At 34.9% G+C, this 17,020-nt stretch overlaps 1 long non-coding RNA gene across 1 annotated transcript; it reads left to right on the top strand.

Annotated features, from left to right (window-relative positions):
* Positions 1-13,267: 13,267 nt before the first annotated feature.
* Positions 13,268-15,954, top strand: LOC112715711 (uncharacterized). Its single transcript, XR_003159915.2, has 2 exons — positions 13,268-13,457; positions 14,025-15,954. It is a non-coding gene; the product is annotated as an uncharacterized lncRNA (long non-coding RNA).
* Positions 15,955-17,020: the final 1,066 nt, after the last annotated feature.

The following is a 17,020-nucleotide window of genomic DNA, read 5'->3' as shown; positions in this document are numbered from 1 at the left end:
TAAAGCAATTTGGAATTTGGACGGGAAATATTTTAGTTTAATTACAATTCGGAAGTGTTATGTAGCACTAGAGGTAGTCCCTTTAGTTACACGCAAGAGATAGATAGGTTCAAAGAGTTGCAAAATTGACCAGCAGCTGCGAGCTAGTTGCATAATACATGAATGATAACAACACTTGAAGGAAACCATTAAAGCAAATCTATCACAGACAACCCAAGAATAAATACATGGTAAATAGTGATAAGTTAAATACTGAAAACCTAAGAAAGAGTATAAACTGCTCATCCCAACCACAGTGCTTAAGAGTCAAGAAGACACCACAGAAGAGATCCACACCTGAGGATGAAAAATATAAAATATCCTACAAAAATTACTAGGCATAAAGGAAATATGAGGCTCCTATGACTCAAGAGTTAATGGTAAAGGGAATCAATTAGCTAACTTGATTTCCTTCGGATTCCTCAAGCTGCAATTAAGGTTAATTACAATGTAAATGAAAAAGCTCCAGTTCACCTTGATCAAAGTATTTTCAATTTCAGTTTTACAGATTATTTTTTAGAATAAAAATTCAGTTTTGTAGACTAAAAAGAAAGGGAATAGAACATTATGCAAACACTCAGCAGCAAATGGAAATTCCATGTTTCACACCCAGCCAGCATGGACTCATGGTCTACCAAGTGCTAACAAACTATTCAGCTTAGAAGAAGCGGATCCAGAATTTACAAACTAGTACCAGGCTTGGGTAAACAGGATTAGTTATCATTTAAAATGTGATTTTCTGGGCAGTAAATGCAATCAACGTGGGACTAATGCAGGTAAAACAGTAGAAACAAAGGAGAATATATGCATGTAACCTTCAAAGTATGAAGGTAACAAAGTTAACTGAGTAATTTTCATCATCATCAGCTGAAGATAATTTGGGTTTTTGAGGCTTGATTGCTCCACAAGTTAATCAGGCAATTTATATCATATTGTCAAGTGACAAGCATTAAACATTAAAATAAAACATACTTTATACTTACTAGTTACTACAATAGGTATAAAAGTCCTACCAACTGAAGATGGCTTTGGTGGAGTGAGAAAGAAGAATGGTATATGAATTGAGAAACTGATGAACTAACGAGTTCAGACTGGAAATGTTGAATTGGCAGTGGTTGAGATGAGTCGAGAACTCGGAATTGAATGATAAATCATTGATATACGGAAAATGTTTTCTGAAAATCACTGTATCACTGTTTTACATTGAGATTGTTGAGACGATATGCACCCAGCAGGGACGATGGTTGGATCCTGCCTGTCGAGGTAGCGGCAGCGGCGTAAGGGCGGCGGTTCGTCCCGCTTGCGTTGAGATGTGAGGTCCGTGGCAATAGTATCCCTCTCACATCCCTTCGGATCACTAGAGTGTGCATGCACAAAATCCTGGACGGTGTTTCGAGCACCATATCTCAGGGGTTCCCAATTATGATTCCTAAGGACAACATCTCCATGGAGATGTATCGGGTTGGTAGTTGAATCGACAATGTGATATCACAACCAGTAGGACAGGCATTCATTAAATGCATCTTCTTATTGTTTTTTCTCTTTGCCGACTTGTAATTGCTTGCCAAATTGTATAACATGCTTAATTGCCTATTTGAATTACTTGATATATATGCATATACTTGTGTTTTACTTGTATTGTAATTAGTTATGTTTTCTACTGGGATTGAGGAGGCTCGGAAGGCAGTGGCGATGAGATCGCATGGAGGATAGGTTGGTGAAGGCTGTGGGACAGCGGAAAACTGTTAAATTAGAAATCCCCTAAGATATATTACCCCTTTTATTATGTTAAGATTTTAGTTATACTTTACTGTTTTAGTTATGCTTTAAGATGAATCTTGTGATAGATATGAAGTTCTAGGATTGCCTTTGGCGTCCCGGAGTCTTATATCTTACATCACTGGGCACTGTTACCATACTGAGAACCTCCGGTTCTCATACCATATTCTGTTGTTATTTTTCATATGCAGGTCGCAACCCATCTCGGTGAGTTGTTTCGATGGTGACAGAGCGAAGGATCCTGGATATGTTTTGGAGTCTTTTTGCTTATTTTGTTCATATCACTCATCCTTTGTACTTACTTTTGCCTAGAGGCTTACTTTGAGAGAAAAACTTATATAAGCTGTTTTAACTGTCAGGATTCTGTATTGTCTGTATATGGTTAGTCGGCTTAAACTCTGTGAGCCGTGGCTAGATATTTATACTATTATACTCTGATATTTTGTTATATTACATCTATATCTTATGCGTTAAGTTTGTAGCTTCGTGAGTGCGCTTTGTGCTTTTCAAATCCTGTTTTTGAGCTATATCCTTCATCGGGCTTCTAGATTATATTAATTTTATCGATATATTATATGTATGAGCTTAGAACTGTCGTAACCTTTGATTAACCTTTGCTTTACGACGCGAGGTAAGGCTTAGGATAATTAGGGTGTTACACAGAGAGCATAAAGGGTCATTATAACTTCCTTCTTCTTTCTCCCTTTTCTATCCCTTACAAGGGCCTGAGCGCGACAATCCCGAGATGGATTTCGGGTAGCAGTGTGATAAACCCCAATTTTGTGGTTTATCTTGTGCTTATTTTGGGAGATTTCATCACCTTTTCTCACATTTATTCAATGAAATAGCATGATTTTATAATTCTCCTTGAATTTGTGCTTAAGTATAAAAACATGCTTTTTAGGCCATAAAATTGGTAATTTTTATTCACTTTTGATTCCACTAGATGCCTTGATGTGTTTGTTAGTGAATTCAGGTTGAAAAGGCTAGGAATGGATCAAAGGAATGAAGAGAAAAGCATGCAAGGTAGAGAATTCATGGAAAATCAAGGATTTGGAGTGCATTCATCGACGCGCACGCATGACAGACGCGCAAGTGTGAATATGAAGTCGCATGGCGATGCGTACACGTGACATGACGCGTACACGTGGATAATAAAATGTCAAGCGACGCGTACGCGTGACCTCATTAAAGTGAAAACGTTGGGGCAATTTCTGAGCTGTCCAGACCCAAATCCAACTCGTTTCTGAGAGTATTTCATGCAAAATTCAAGCTTGGGCAAAGGAGGGGGAGCACTTAGTTGTAGGATAGCATCATGTAGGTTAGTTTTCTAGAGAGAAAAGCTCCCTCTTCTCTCTAGAATTAGGGTTCTTAGGCTATTTTGCATCTTAGATCTAGGGTTCAATTGTTGTTTTCATCTTGTTTCATGTTTTTACACTTTAATTCTCTTAGTTCTCTTGTTAAATTTTCCTTTCATGCCTCTTTTATGTTCATGAATGCTCATGTTAGATTTGGATCTCTTTTAATGCAAATTGATGATTGATGTTCTTTTATTGTTGATTTGAGTTGTTATTATTGTTTCCTTGTAATTGGTAGTTAGTAGATTTACTAATTCTTGTCATTTACCATGCTTTCCTTTTATGCCTTCCAAGTGTTTGACAAAATGTTTGGTTGGATATTAGAGTAGCTTTTTGAGCATTCTTGGCTTGGAAAGAGGGATTGGGTGATCTTGAGTCATGAATATCCAACTTATGTTGGTGATCTAGAGTTGTTAGCTAATATTGTTTCCATTAATGCTAATCTTTTGCTAATTCAATTAGTAAGTTGATTAGGACTTTTGGATTGAGATTAGCTAGTCTTATTAGACTTTCTTCGAGTGTGAAGATAACATTATACCTTCTTCCATCGTCAGGGATGACGTAATAAGATAAATTCTTGTTAATTATTGTTATGATTAGTGACTAGGATAGAAAGCGTATGTTCTCAATCCTTGCCATGAATGTCTTTCTTTATTACTTGTTTTCTTTAATTGCTTTCTTTATTTTCTTGCCATTTAATTTCTTGCCCCTTTTATCAATCAAATCCCCTTGTTCCTTCATAGCCAATAATTGACCACTTCATTACAATTTCTTGTGAGACGACCCGAGGTTTAAATACTTCGGTTAATTTTATTGGGGTTTGTTACTTATGACAAACAACTTTAAATTTGGTGTGAGAGTTGTTTGTTGGTTTGGAGCTATGCTTTCAACGAAATTCTTCTTTCTATAGTGCCAGAGGTGACAATGACGAGGTGGGCAACGACTCTCTTAGCGACTAGTCCAACCTTGTTGTGGTCGTCGAGACTGAGATTGAGAAGCAAAGAGAGAGCGTTCTCGCAAAGGGAATTGTAATACCCGGTTTAACCGAAAGTAATTAAATAATAAGTTAAATAGGAGCGAATATGGTTGGAAGATTTGGCAATTGGAATTTGATGATTTAAATATGATATTTGGATTTAGTGAATTTTTCCGAGTCGGAAAACATAATTTTCTGCATAAAAGCGCGCAGTGGAATTTTGTCCGGAAGTACCGGCTGAGATCTATCTGGTACTACAGCTGAGAAAATTGATTATGAGTAAATAATATTAAGAAATGAGAAATTATAATTAAGAGAGGTAGAAATATTTAAAGTGCGATTTGGAGCGCTAATCTTAAAGGTTTTGGCCCAAAATTGGGCCAACGGACAAAAATAAGTGAACCGGGCCTAAGTGGGCCCAAGACCCAACATATATAAACATTAGTTATGAGCATTTCAGCTCATTTTACCATAAAAGGAAGGGTTGGGGCGCTGAAATTGAGAAGAGAGAAGAGAAGAGAGAAAACCTAACTCTCTTTGATCTTCAAACCACTATAACTTGAGCTACGGAGCTCCGGTTGACGAGCTGTTTGCGGCCACGCGTCGCTCTTCTCATCCTCTATAATTTTATCTAAGTTTTGTGGTGAGTATTCTATTCATCTCTGCCCAGTTTTCGATATTCCCCACTGTTATACATTTTTGGGTAGTTAGTGTTGAAATCTTGTGATTTTGGGTGTTTAGGGATACTCTAACATGGATTCCAAGTGGGTTCTATCCCTACTTCATATGGGCTGAGGTAAGAAGTGCTCAAACCTTTGTGATTTGTCATTTTTATGAGCCCTAAGTTGATGTATGTATATGATATTGGTTATGTTAGTGTATTTGATGATCTTGGTGCACAATTGAAAGATTGGTGTTGCTTGAGGAGCTTTGGTGAAGCTTGGGGCTAAGGTTGGTGGAGACTTCTAAAGAAGAGGCTCAATTGGTTTGGCTACAAGAAGTACGGTTTAAGTTTCATTTAAGTACCGTGTGGTGTGATGAGAATTCATAGGCTAGATGCCCCTAGGATTAAGTTTGGATTGTGTAAATGGTTGGTGCTAATATACATAGTTGGTATGTAATGTGAATTAACGATTGGGTTGAGAATTGTGTGGCCTTGTATGCTTGGTATATTGAGAATTTGATGTATTGGGTAATGAGTATTGATTTGTGGTTTATGCATTTAAATTGTGAATTTGGGCCGGAGGCCGGAAAGAGGTAAGGAAGGTAAGTTGATGTGTGCATTGTATGATGACACAAGTGATTGGATGAATTTCAAATAATGAATATATGAATGATTAGGTTGGTTATTGAATAATAAGGTTTGAGGAGTTGAAGTGTGGAATTTGGTAGTTTTGGGTGAAATTATATAGATGAGGTATGTTTGGTTTTGGTTGAGGTATGTTATGTGGTCATATATGTGATCATGATTATTGATGCCTTGATGGTATGATGATGCATGAGAGATATGTATGTTGTGATATATGCTTGAGAAATGATTAAGGTTGAATTGTGGGTGAAACCATGTGATAGTGAGTATGATATTGATTATGTATAATGATGATTGATTGGAAATAGTAGTGTTGGAAATTAGGATGAGGAAGGATGTATGACATGTTAATGTGTTTGTAATTTAGCCATTTGTTTGAAATGGGTAAAAATGGTTATATGGCGGTTTTGTGAATTGTGGTAATGTGTTAGTGTATGAGTTGAGGAGGCTTAATGTCGATTTTGATATACTTTGATTGATTTAAAAGAAAAAGGATGAAATTGGCATGTTTTGCTTAATTTTGAAAAGAGTCAGAAATGGCTTGTTTTGAAAATGGCACTTTGTGGTTTTGAGTGAAAACATGATTTTTGGGCATACTTTGACGGGACATAACTTGGACTGTAGATTTCTGTTTTGTGCTAAACTTGTTTAGAAGTGAAATTGGATCCAGGATGTCCATGCTATTCGAAGAACGGGCGAAAAACGATTTAAAATGAGAAAGTTATGTCCGTCGGAAGATTAGGGGTTGAATCTGTGAATTCTGCAGCTTTTAACTTAGAAAATTTTTAGCAGAATGACCCTCCACGCGTAGGCGCACTTGGCGCGTACGCGTCGTTCTTCAAGAAGGCACCATCCACGCGTGCGCGTGGTGTGCGCGTGCGCGTCGATGCGCTGCACCCAATGCCCAGCCATTTTCCCGAGAGTTGTGCCAGAGTTGTGTCAGTTTTGTGCCTGGGGCGCAAATGCACCCACGCGTACGCATGGCTGACGCGTACGCGTCGTCTGGCTGTGTTTCAATCCGCGCGTCCGCGTGTATTACGCATACACGTCGATGAGCTTTGTGGCCATCCACGCATGCGCGTGAAGTACGCGTGCGCGTGGCCCTGTTTTCATCCCAAAGTTGATTTTTGAGTTTTAAAAACTAAATCTCATACTTTTAAGCCTCCGATCTCACCCCTTATGTATTAAATCATTATGATATGCCTAGCAAAGTGGAAGGAGCTAGGGAATGTGGTAACTTGCGAATGAAGCAAGGGGAAAAATTGTGATCAATGATGATCAAAGATGATTATATGAGATATGGAGGATGATGGTAGAAGTACCGTGTATGCCATGAGCCGAAGGGCTATATTTATTGATAAATGGCTGGTTCTTGATTGAACCATGAGTCGGATGGTTGAGTTATTACTGGGTTACGGCAAAGCCATTATTGATTATGGCTGAGTATAAATGCATATATGATTAATGAATGAATTTGTTAAATGGATGATAATGGAAATTGTTGAAATGTGATGTGTGACCCCAGGTATGAGACGGGAAAAGGTGTTTATGATAAATGAGTTTAATTATGGAGTTTTGAATGAATGTATTTGTGATACATGGGTAGTAGTAAGGGTGGTGGTTCATCCCGCTTGCTCCAGGTTAATGTTTGAGATTTGATAACAATGATGATTACTTTTAAACTGAACGAATGTATGTTTTGAGATCCTGGGCAGTAGCAAGGGTTGTGGTTCGTCCCACTTGCTCTAGGTCAGAGATTGTGACGCCTGGGTAGTAGCAGTAGTAGTGGTGAATCCACTCGCTCCAGGTTGAGCTTTTAAACATCCGCCTGGGTAGTAGCCGCAGTAGTGGTTGTTCCACTAGCTCTGGGTTGAGCAGGTAGTAGCAAGGGGGTTGTAGTTCAAACCTACTTGCTCCGCAAGGGGTGTTTCTGTCCAATGGTTAGCTACCAGGACATGTCGGGTTGGCTATATAACCGACAGATGATATCATCAGCCATAGGGCAGGCATACATCATTTGCATATGTTTGAATTGTTTGGGTTTGCCTATTTGTTTTGAATTTCTACATCATATATGCTATGTTACCTAATTATGTGCTACTTGTTCTACTTGTACCTTATTTGTGTATTACTTGCCTGTATTGCTTGTGTTTGTACAACTGAGAGACCCCTCATGTTGGTGTCGGTAGATGTTGAGGGCTGTTCTTGATGAGATGAATTGATGATGCGATTTCATGATGATGATGATTTTTGAATGAGATAATTTGAGCCCCCTGGGTAGACGCAGTGATATGATTTCACTAGCTCCAGGCGAGGGTATGATGTATTGATATAGAGTTGCTGAGGCAGAACAACTGGTGATGATTTTGCTTATGATTCTGAGTCTGATTCATGGAAGAGTCAGCGAGTTGGGAACACATGTGTAACATGAACTAGATTTAGTATCCCCTTACGACAGTTGCCTATTCATGGATTAGTGAGAATTTAGGCTGGATATTTGGTGAAAAGGAGTTTAGGATGCTTAACGAGTTTTTATTGCAGTGCATTGTATTTATTTGGCACTTTTACCATACTGGGAACCCATGGGCCCGGGGTTCTCATTCCGTATATATCTCTTGTTTTTTTCAAATACAGGTCCAGATGCTCAGAAGTGAGCTGTGGTTCGTCTGAGAGACGGCGAAGATCTTTATTTTCTCTACTTTGTGTTTTTCTTAGAATCTCTCCACCTTTGTTTTGAAAAGATTATATTATGTATTGAACTATCTTGAACTTGCCTATAGAGGCTCTCATGTTTCCTTTGGGAGAGATTAGGATATACTGTTGCCAACTACTTTAATACTGTACCCTAGCTGGCCTAAACTTTGCGAGTCGCGACTAGTGGCTGTTTACTTATGTTATATATATCTATCTGTTATCTATCTCTTAATCTCCTTTATGCCTTGTCCGTATGTCGCTTTCGGCTTCACGGTTTATCTTTTTGTTGTCGAAACGTGAGTGATACGTCTTCGCGATTTTATTTCTACTCTTTTCAGGCTTCTCGATTAATACTCCTTTCGAAATTACCTATATTTATATATTAAAAATCCATCTGAGAGTCGTACCACCGTAATATCATTGACTTATGACTTGAGCATAAGGATTTGAATATTAGGGTGTTACAGGAATCGTGGTCGTGGGATTCGATGCAAGAGAGTAACGGAGGACAATTTTCGAGTCGGTGAGACGACGGAAGAAGAGTGAGTTGTGCTTGGCAAATCAAGTGAGTTGATAGAGCAAATCAGGTTTGGAGGAAGAAGAAGAAGCAGAGGAAGTGTAGGAAGAGATTAGGTTTTTGGCTTGGAGGAGAGGAGGCGAGGGATTGAGAGTTGGAGTTGGAGTGAGAGGAGTAAAGTTGGTTATTGTTGCAGCTGCAAGCTCTCCTCTTAGCCGGAAACACCATCAGAGCTCTCTACCACCATATTGAAACTTTTCCAATTGTCAGATCAGCGTTTTTCGTTTCATGTGACCTCATATTTTTACATTTGGGTGTTTTTGTCAAATTTTAAAATCTTTTAGGGATCATTTTGTCAATAATAAAGGTCAGGTACCAATTTGTTAGTGCTAAAAGATTTCGGATACTGATTTAGTATTTACTTCTTATATTTTTTTAATTGAATTTTTACACTATATTGAATTTTCTAATTAGATCATTATCAGTGTAAAATATATTAAAGTTAATGAAATATTTTTTCCCAAATTAAATGTATTCACAATTAAGAATCTAATTAGATCTTTGATTATATATTTTTCAAAAAGAATATTCTATTAATTTTAATATTTTTAACACGAAGAAAATCTAATTACAAAATTAAAAATAGTGTAGAGACCTAACTAAAAAATATAAAGATCTAATTATAAATTTGATAAAACTATAAAAACTAATAGAGTAATTAAACATTATTTAAAAAGAAAACATCATAAAAAAGACTCTTGTTGTACACCAAATACCATTGACGTCGATATAAAAATACAACTATTATTAATTAATGATGTATTTTAATTATTGGGTAAACTAATAAAAATACACCCAAATAATTTTGTCGCTAACAAAAATGCACTCAAATTTTGTTATCAACAAAAATACCCTCAAATAATTTTAAAATGTGACAAAATACTCAAAAGAATCTTTTTTTGTAAGTGACAAACGACTTTTATATTTGACAAACTGCTTATGCATTTAATCCAAAATTTTATAGGAATATTTAGATAGCTATTTAAAAATACACACAAAAAAGATAAAAATTTGGTTTCTATATTTTTTATTTTTTAGAAGTAATATTAGTTTTTGACAAAAAAAAAACACAAAAAATATATACTTAGCAAAAAATCACCAAATTTAAGGATAAAAATATCTCATTTTTCTAATCATGCTTGCAAAAAATTGTTTCAAAATTTAATTTCTAAAATATTGTTTGAGAATACATATTTCATGTTGGGCATGTTTGTTATATTTTAAAATTATTTGAGAATATTTTTATCGATAACAAAATTCAAGTATATTTTTGTCAACGATAAAATTATTCGGATGTATTTTTGGTGATTTATCCCATTTTTAAACATTTAAAAAAATATGCTTTATATGCTTGCTAATAATAAGAAACATCCAACATTTTCATGCTTTCTAGTTTTTTTATCCGTATTCAATTTTTCATTGCTATGCTTCTTTGATGAATACTAATACATTTTCAAAAAAAAAAGTGTAATACTCCTTAGATGATAAGAATAATTCCGATGCAATTTATTGAAAGTCTCTGTTTTAACACAAGGGGACTTGATAAAGCTTTATGCATTGAAGAAGAAATAATTGTCATCCATGTTCAAAATTTCAGGAAATAGAGCTCCTCTGAACAAGGATAAAAAATTTCTAATAAGCCACCAGATTAAATAGCTAAACATAGAGCCTTGGGAGATGTATAATCAATCGGTCGAGTAGATTCTTCTAGCATCATTTCTGTTCTATTTGCTAAAGATGGACCGTCTTTACGAGTTGCTTTTTTGTGCTTATTCTTTTCTCTTTTCTTCTTTTTTTTTTTGTTTTTATATCACAAAAAAAAAGAATAACTACTTATCGATAATAATACATAGTATTCATCAATAATAATGTATAATTTGTGATTAAATTAAAATATTTATATTAGGACTCTATCATTTTAAAAATTTTTCTTTAAACAACATTAGTACTTGAATTCGTAGACATTTTGCAATGATTTATGAGTAAAACTTTTAGTTCTTCTTACTCTTATGTTAAAACCGATTCCAATAAGTACGATCCAACATGAAATAAAGTTTGCTTGAACCTTTCTTATTATCATGGATAGAGATGACAATGAATATCCGTAGAGTAAATATCCCTCTCCCACCTCCCATTGATATTTATGATAATGACTTTCTTATCCCATCTTTATTATAAGTTCTCGATTAATTGTCCTGTGTTAAAGATAGATACCCACAAATATTCATGTGTATTGTCTTCAATTTTTTTTAAAATAAAAGTTTAACATAAAACACATGACACATAAAGTAACACAATCTAAAATTTCAAACATAATTTAATATAATTCAATACAAATGTTAAATATTCAACATGGCAACTTATAACTTTTATATAAGGTGGGGAGATTTTAGTAAATTTTTTCTTGCATAGATTTTTGGGGACCTCATGAGGCGGGTATGTCTACCCCTGTCTCTGTCTCCATTTATTCACGCAGCAGATTCCCATTTCATGAAGATTGTACGTGTCTCCATTTAACCTCATCGCGGATAATCCCGTAGGTACTCACTTTAACGGGTATTTTTGTCATTCTTAATCATGGCAATAGATATTAATATATTATATAAAAAAATATCCTTGTTAAAATTTAACTTGGACAATATTATTTATTAGTACCATATTCATTTTTAGAAATAAAGTAATATGCTTAATGTTGGTACCTGTTGAAACTTACAAACTTATTTCGTTTTTTCTTTAGTTGAAGTAATTGTATTCATACTTAGAAAGAGTTTTATATTTTTTATTAATTTAAACACTTAACAAAATTGCTAACAATAATATGAATACACAATTGAATCCGTAATATCTTATCTTGAGTCTCATGGAATAATAGAAAATAATTTGTCTCAAGTCACTACCTAGTACAAGCATTAAGAAATTTCTGTCAATGCAATTAATAAATCTCATGTCAAGAGCTATCCTAGATGTATTTTGGTATTGAGATATTGTTGAAAGTTAGTAGAATAATAAACAACCTCCTAAAATATGATTTCGAGGCCTACATGGTTACTCTTTAATGGTATTTATGAATTTTTTTATCATCTTATAACAATTCAAGAGTGAAATATACGTCTTTATAGGTAGTATAGAGTATTTGCATCCTCTTTGAGTATTCAAAAAAAATCATGGGTAATAATTTTTAGAATTTCTTAAAGAAACATTTTCTAAAATTACACTTCCAAGACATTTATAAGATAGCTATATAAACATAGAATATTTTTCTGGTAAAGTGAACGACAAAGATAAATTTTTATATGCCATATAGGATATTATCATAGTTGAAAGTCATCTAAATATTTTTCTTAATAATATCAACAAAAAAAAAATAAAATAGATGTGGAATACATGTTATTAAGACATCGAATTGAAATTATTACACATATATGCAAACAATATTGAATATATACTTTTTTTTTTTACTTGCAAGCACATAAGTCAACCTTTTAATTATAAAATGTATTCTTTTGAACAAACTTTTTGTTAAAAATAACATAAGTCAAATTTTAAATATGAGGGTATGACCTCTTAGTTGTCATTTAATCTAAAAATATAGACTTATAATATTTTATCTTTTCAACAATATTTTACATATATATAAAAAGATTATTTGTAAAGTAAATCATGAAATGAAAGTCTAATTACAAATTGTTCTTTCTCTTCAATATCATAGTCAAACATTCGTCATATTGCGCCGCATCCCGAAATGTATCTATAATTATTGAACTAATTTCTAATTTTGTCAGCAACTTATATTTTTTTTTCTAATGAATCACTAATATTCTATATAGTGATTGTTACACTAATATTGCCTTTGTATACTATTTAATGGTTTAGTTTTAAGCAATTCACTTGACTTTAAAGTTGTGCTTTCAACTTTCATAACCCTTACCTTTTCATTCTAACAAAAAATTTAAAATTATTTTTTATAATATTTGTTTTATGAATTTCGTACTATTAACACATCCATAATATTTTTTGAATAATCAAAAAGTATTTAATATAAATTTATTCTTATTGATTATTCTTAATTTTTCATCTTATTAAAAATGAAGTAATTACTAAAACTATTGAGTTAATACTCAAATTGCTCCACAAAATTATACTTGCATTTCAAATTGGTCTTCAAAATTTTAATTAACTCAATTTAGTCCCTAAAATTGACATGCGAGACTCACTGTAGTTTCTCAAATATTTTTTTCATGGTACGTTGATGTGAGATATTGACATAGCATACTGATATGGACTATCAATGCCACGTGTTAGAATATAGTTTCATTGTAAAATCCAGTTAAATAATAAATAATAAATTAATTATGAACAAAAATGGTTAAGAATTTAAAATTCAGATTGAAAAAGATAAAATATTCAGAATACAAATTAAAATACTTATTTTAAAAATTTTTGGCCCTAGGTTGGGCTAACGGACCAAAATCATGAAACAGACCTATGTTAAGCCCAAACCCATGATAAATAAGCTCATAACTTAGTAATTCAACACACACTCCCTTACTTGAGAAGAGAGATCAACATATAGAGAGGAGAAGAGGGGTGAAGAACTTGCCCTAAAGCACTATTCACATACTCATTTCAAATCCACATAACTTTCAAACCATTGCTCCAATCAAAGACCCAGTTGTAGCCACGCATTTCTCTCGTCATGCTCTTCGATTCTATATTATATTTACAGTAAGTACAACCAAGAACTTTGAACTATTATTGAAATTTCCCTTAAATTTGTATTTTGGATTTGTAGTGTTGAGATGGTTGTGATTTTGTTGTTTAGGAAAGCTCAATCTTGAGTTCTAGCAAGATTTTGACCCAAGGCTACATAAAATAAAGTAAAGGAGCCTTTTTTCCTTTGTTTTTCCTAAATTTGATATATGATCAGAATAAGAATAAGAATACACCCTGAAAATAAAGACTCAATTCTTAATTAATCGCTTAAATTCTTCTTATTTCCCCACTTTCAAATTCTTCTTTTGCTTGAGCACAAGCAACATTTTAAATTTGGTGTTGTGATGCATGTGCATCTTAATTAGTTAAGCTAGTTTAGGACTTCATTTTATGACTTTCATGCAAATAATACAGTGATTTTATTGCTAATCATCACTTACTTGTATAGGAAAGAAAGCATTAAACAACAAGAGGAAGTTAGGTTCATTCATGAGTATTTGAGTTTAGAATTGTGAATTTGTGTATTTGATAACATTCATGATCATATGAGCCATACTTTGATGCAATGTTGTTTATTAGTTTCTAGAAACAGGGGACTAGCTAGAAGGTGACAAGGCATGAAGCAAGAGAGCAAGCAAAATCACCCTGGGGGTTTCTTTAGTGGCATTTCCAACGCCAAGGAAGAAAATAAGAGTGAAGCATTTGATGTATCTAATGCCTTCGAACAAGGAAGCTAGCACCATTTGGGAAGTACCATTTTGGGCATTTCTAGCGCCACTATTGGTGCCCAAAATGCCACTTCCATCACCCTCCATGGGCACCATACTTGGTGCCTCATTTCAACTTCATTCTTAGCATTTCTAGCACTACTACTGGTGCCCAAAACACCATAATTCCTCCCTCCAGGAGCATCACACGTGGTGCCCTAATCTTGGCCTCATCAAAGGTGTTTCTAGTTTCACTATTGGGGCCCAAAATGCCACAAATACTCCTCTCCAAGGCACCACTCTTGGTGTCCCAACTTGAGCCTTCATCTTGGCATTTTCAACACCAATAGTGGCACCCAAAACACCACAAACACTAACCCCAGGGCACCACATTTGGTGCCCCACTCTTGGCTTTCCCTTAGCATTTTCAACGCCCTTAATGGTGCCACAAACACTTCATTACTCACCTTAGGGCACCATACTTGATGCCTCATTCTTGTGCCTCCAAAAGTGGCATTTCTAGCGCCCATAGTGGCACCTTAAACTCTTTGTTGTACATTCTCCAAGGCTCCAATTAGGTGCCTTAAGCTTGGCGTTTCAAACGCCCTCAACTTTTTATCTTCAATAGCATTGATTTGAGCTTCTAAAGATGGAATTTCTAGCGCCATACCTGGCATCCAAAATGCCATTGTTGCCTTCCTCAAGGGAACCACACTTGGCACCCCAATATTAGCTTGGTTCTTGGAGTTTTTAGTGCCACTAAGGGCGCCCAAAATGCCACTTTCATTACCCTCCAGGGGCACCACACTTGGTGCCTCATTTTAGCTTCAAACCTGGCGTTTCTAGCGCCACTATTAGCGCCCAAAACGCCACATTTTTCCTTTCCAAGGGCACCACACTTGGTACCTCAATCTAAGCCTCATTAAAGGCATTTCTAGCGCCAATATTGGCGCCTAAAACGCCAAGAAGTACACCCTCTAGGGTGCCACACTTGGTTCCCCAACTCTACCCTCATCTAGGGCGTTTCTAGCACCCTTATTTGCACTTAAAACACCATGTATACTCTCCTCCAAGTGCACCACACTTGGTGTCCCAATTTTTACTTCATTGAGGGAGTTTCTAGCACCCTTATTGGCACTCAAAACGCTTCATGATTCACCTCCAGGGCACCTCATTTGACACCTCATGCTTTGACCTAATTCTTGGCGTTCAGAACTCCCTTGTTGACATTCAAAATGCCCTTGAAACTCACTTTCCAAGACACTAAGCTGAATAAAAGTTGGCATTTCAAACGCCTTAACTGGCACCATAAACGCCACTCTTTATCACCCTCTTGGAAGCAATTTTTAGCCCATTTTCTGGTATTTCAAACGCCAATCTTGTGAAGTGTTGGGGTCATCAAGCGCCTTCAAATGCAACTTTCAAGATGTCATGCAAAGCGTGCTAAAAGTTGAGCCATGCTTTCTCAAAGAGTACACTTTTGTTGTTCATGCATTATAATGCCAATTTGATCATAGAACCCAAGCCAAAAAGCCCACAAAAGCAAAAGTACAAAGATCCAATAGAGAATTGTAGAATGTGGGGAGGATTAAATTGTAAAATTGAGATGTATGAAGGTTATAAAAAGGGATCTGGGTAGCTAGTTTGAGGGGTTGGATACTTGAGATTACACAATTTACTTGTACATTTCTTACTTCTCTTTTGTAATTTAAAGAGCCATGAGTCACTAAACCCCTCTTTATTAGGGAGAGGAGCTCTGTTTTGATTCTAGTGAATTAATGTTATTCTTCTTCTCAATTCAAGTATTGTTCATCTAAGAGAGAATCTTTGTTCTTCAAAGATCTAATTCTATCGAGATATTAGATCCGTTAAAATGCTATGATTAGCTTGAGAAAGGATTCATAGAATTCAGTTTAAGGCTCTACTCTCACAATTTTCTTGATTGATGATTCATAACTTGATATGTGAGATGTAATCACTATGAGTTAAGATCTTGAGGTTTGTGTGGCTTGGGATCAGAAATTGAAATTTATCTCATCTCATGGGCAATAGATCAAGAGATTGGCAATTGATTATGTTAAGAGAAATTGAATTACCAAGAGATTGAAATTGAATTACATATGATCTGCCATGGATCTACTTTACATGATTGAGAAGAAGTTGAGAATCATTGATTCAGGAAGAATCAACATCTCCAATCCCTAATGATTTCACCCCATATCATTTTCTTCACTTATTTCAATTTCTCATTCTAATTACTCGCTTCAATTTCCTTTCCGAATCACTAGCTTTTCTTAATGCCTATTGTCTTTAATTCCCTTTACATTCCAACACTTTAATTTCATTGTCATTTATTCTTCCGCGTTTACATTCTTACAATTTAAGTTTATGCACTTTACATTTCCAGTTATTTACATTCCACTCTTACTTTCAGTCATGTAATTTCTTGTTCTTTACTTTTCATGTAATTCACTTTATTATCAAGTTAACTAAGAATCTCATCAAATTGCTTGTTTAACTAGAATAGCCTACTAATTAAAATTGCATAATCTCTCAATCCTCGTGGGATCGACCTCACTCATAGTGAGTAATTACTTTATTACAACACGGTGCACTTGCCGGTGGATATTGATCATCAAATCTGTATCATCAATCTCATAGAAGATCACTCCCATTTCCATCTAAAAAGGGAAAAAAGAAGGAGTAAGAACTGAAAAATTCTTATTAGGGTCGAAGTAGCTAGTTAGATTCATTTTATTACGTTCTAAGTCAGCAACAATAGTCAATCTAAGTACAATCTAACTTAGTAATTATAGAACACAGAATTTAATCACAAGCTCACACACAATCACAGAAAACACAATCATA

This window comes from Arachis hypogaea, chromosome 10 (genome assembly GCF_003086295.3).
Source record: "Arachis hypogaea cultivar Tifrunner chromosome 10, arahy.Tifrunner.gnm2.J5K5, whole genome shotgun sequence".
Lineage (NCBI taxonomy): Eukaryota > Viridiplantae > Streptophyta > Magnoliopsida > Fabales > Fabaceae > Arachis > Arachis hypogaea.
This window is presented reverse-complemented; position numbering and strand designations above follow the sequence as displayed.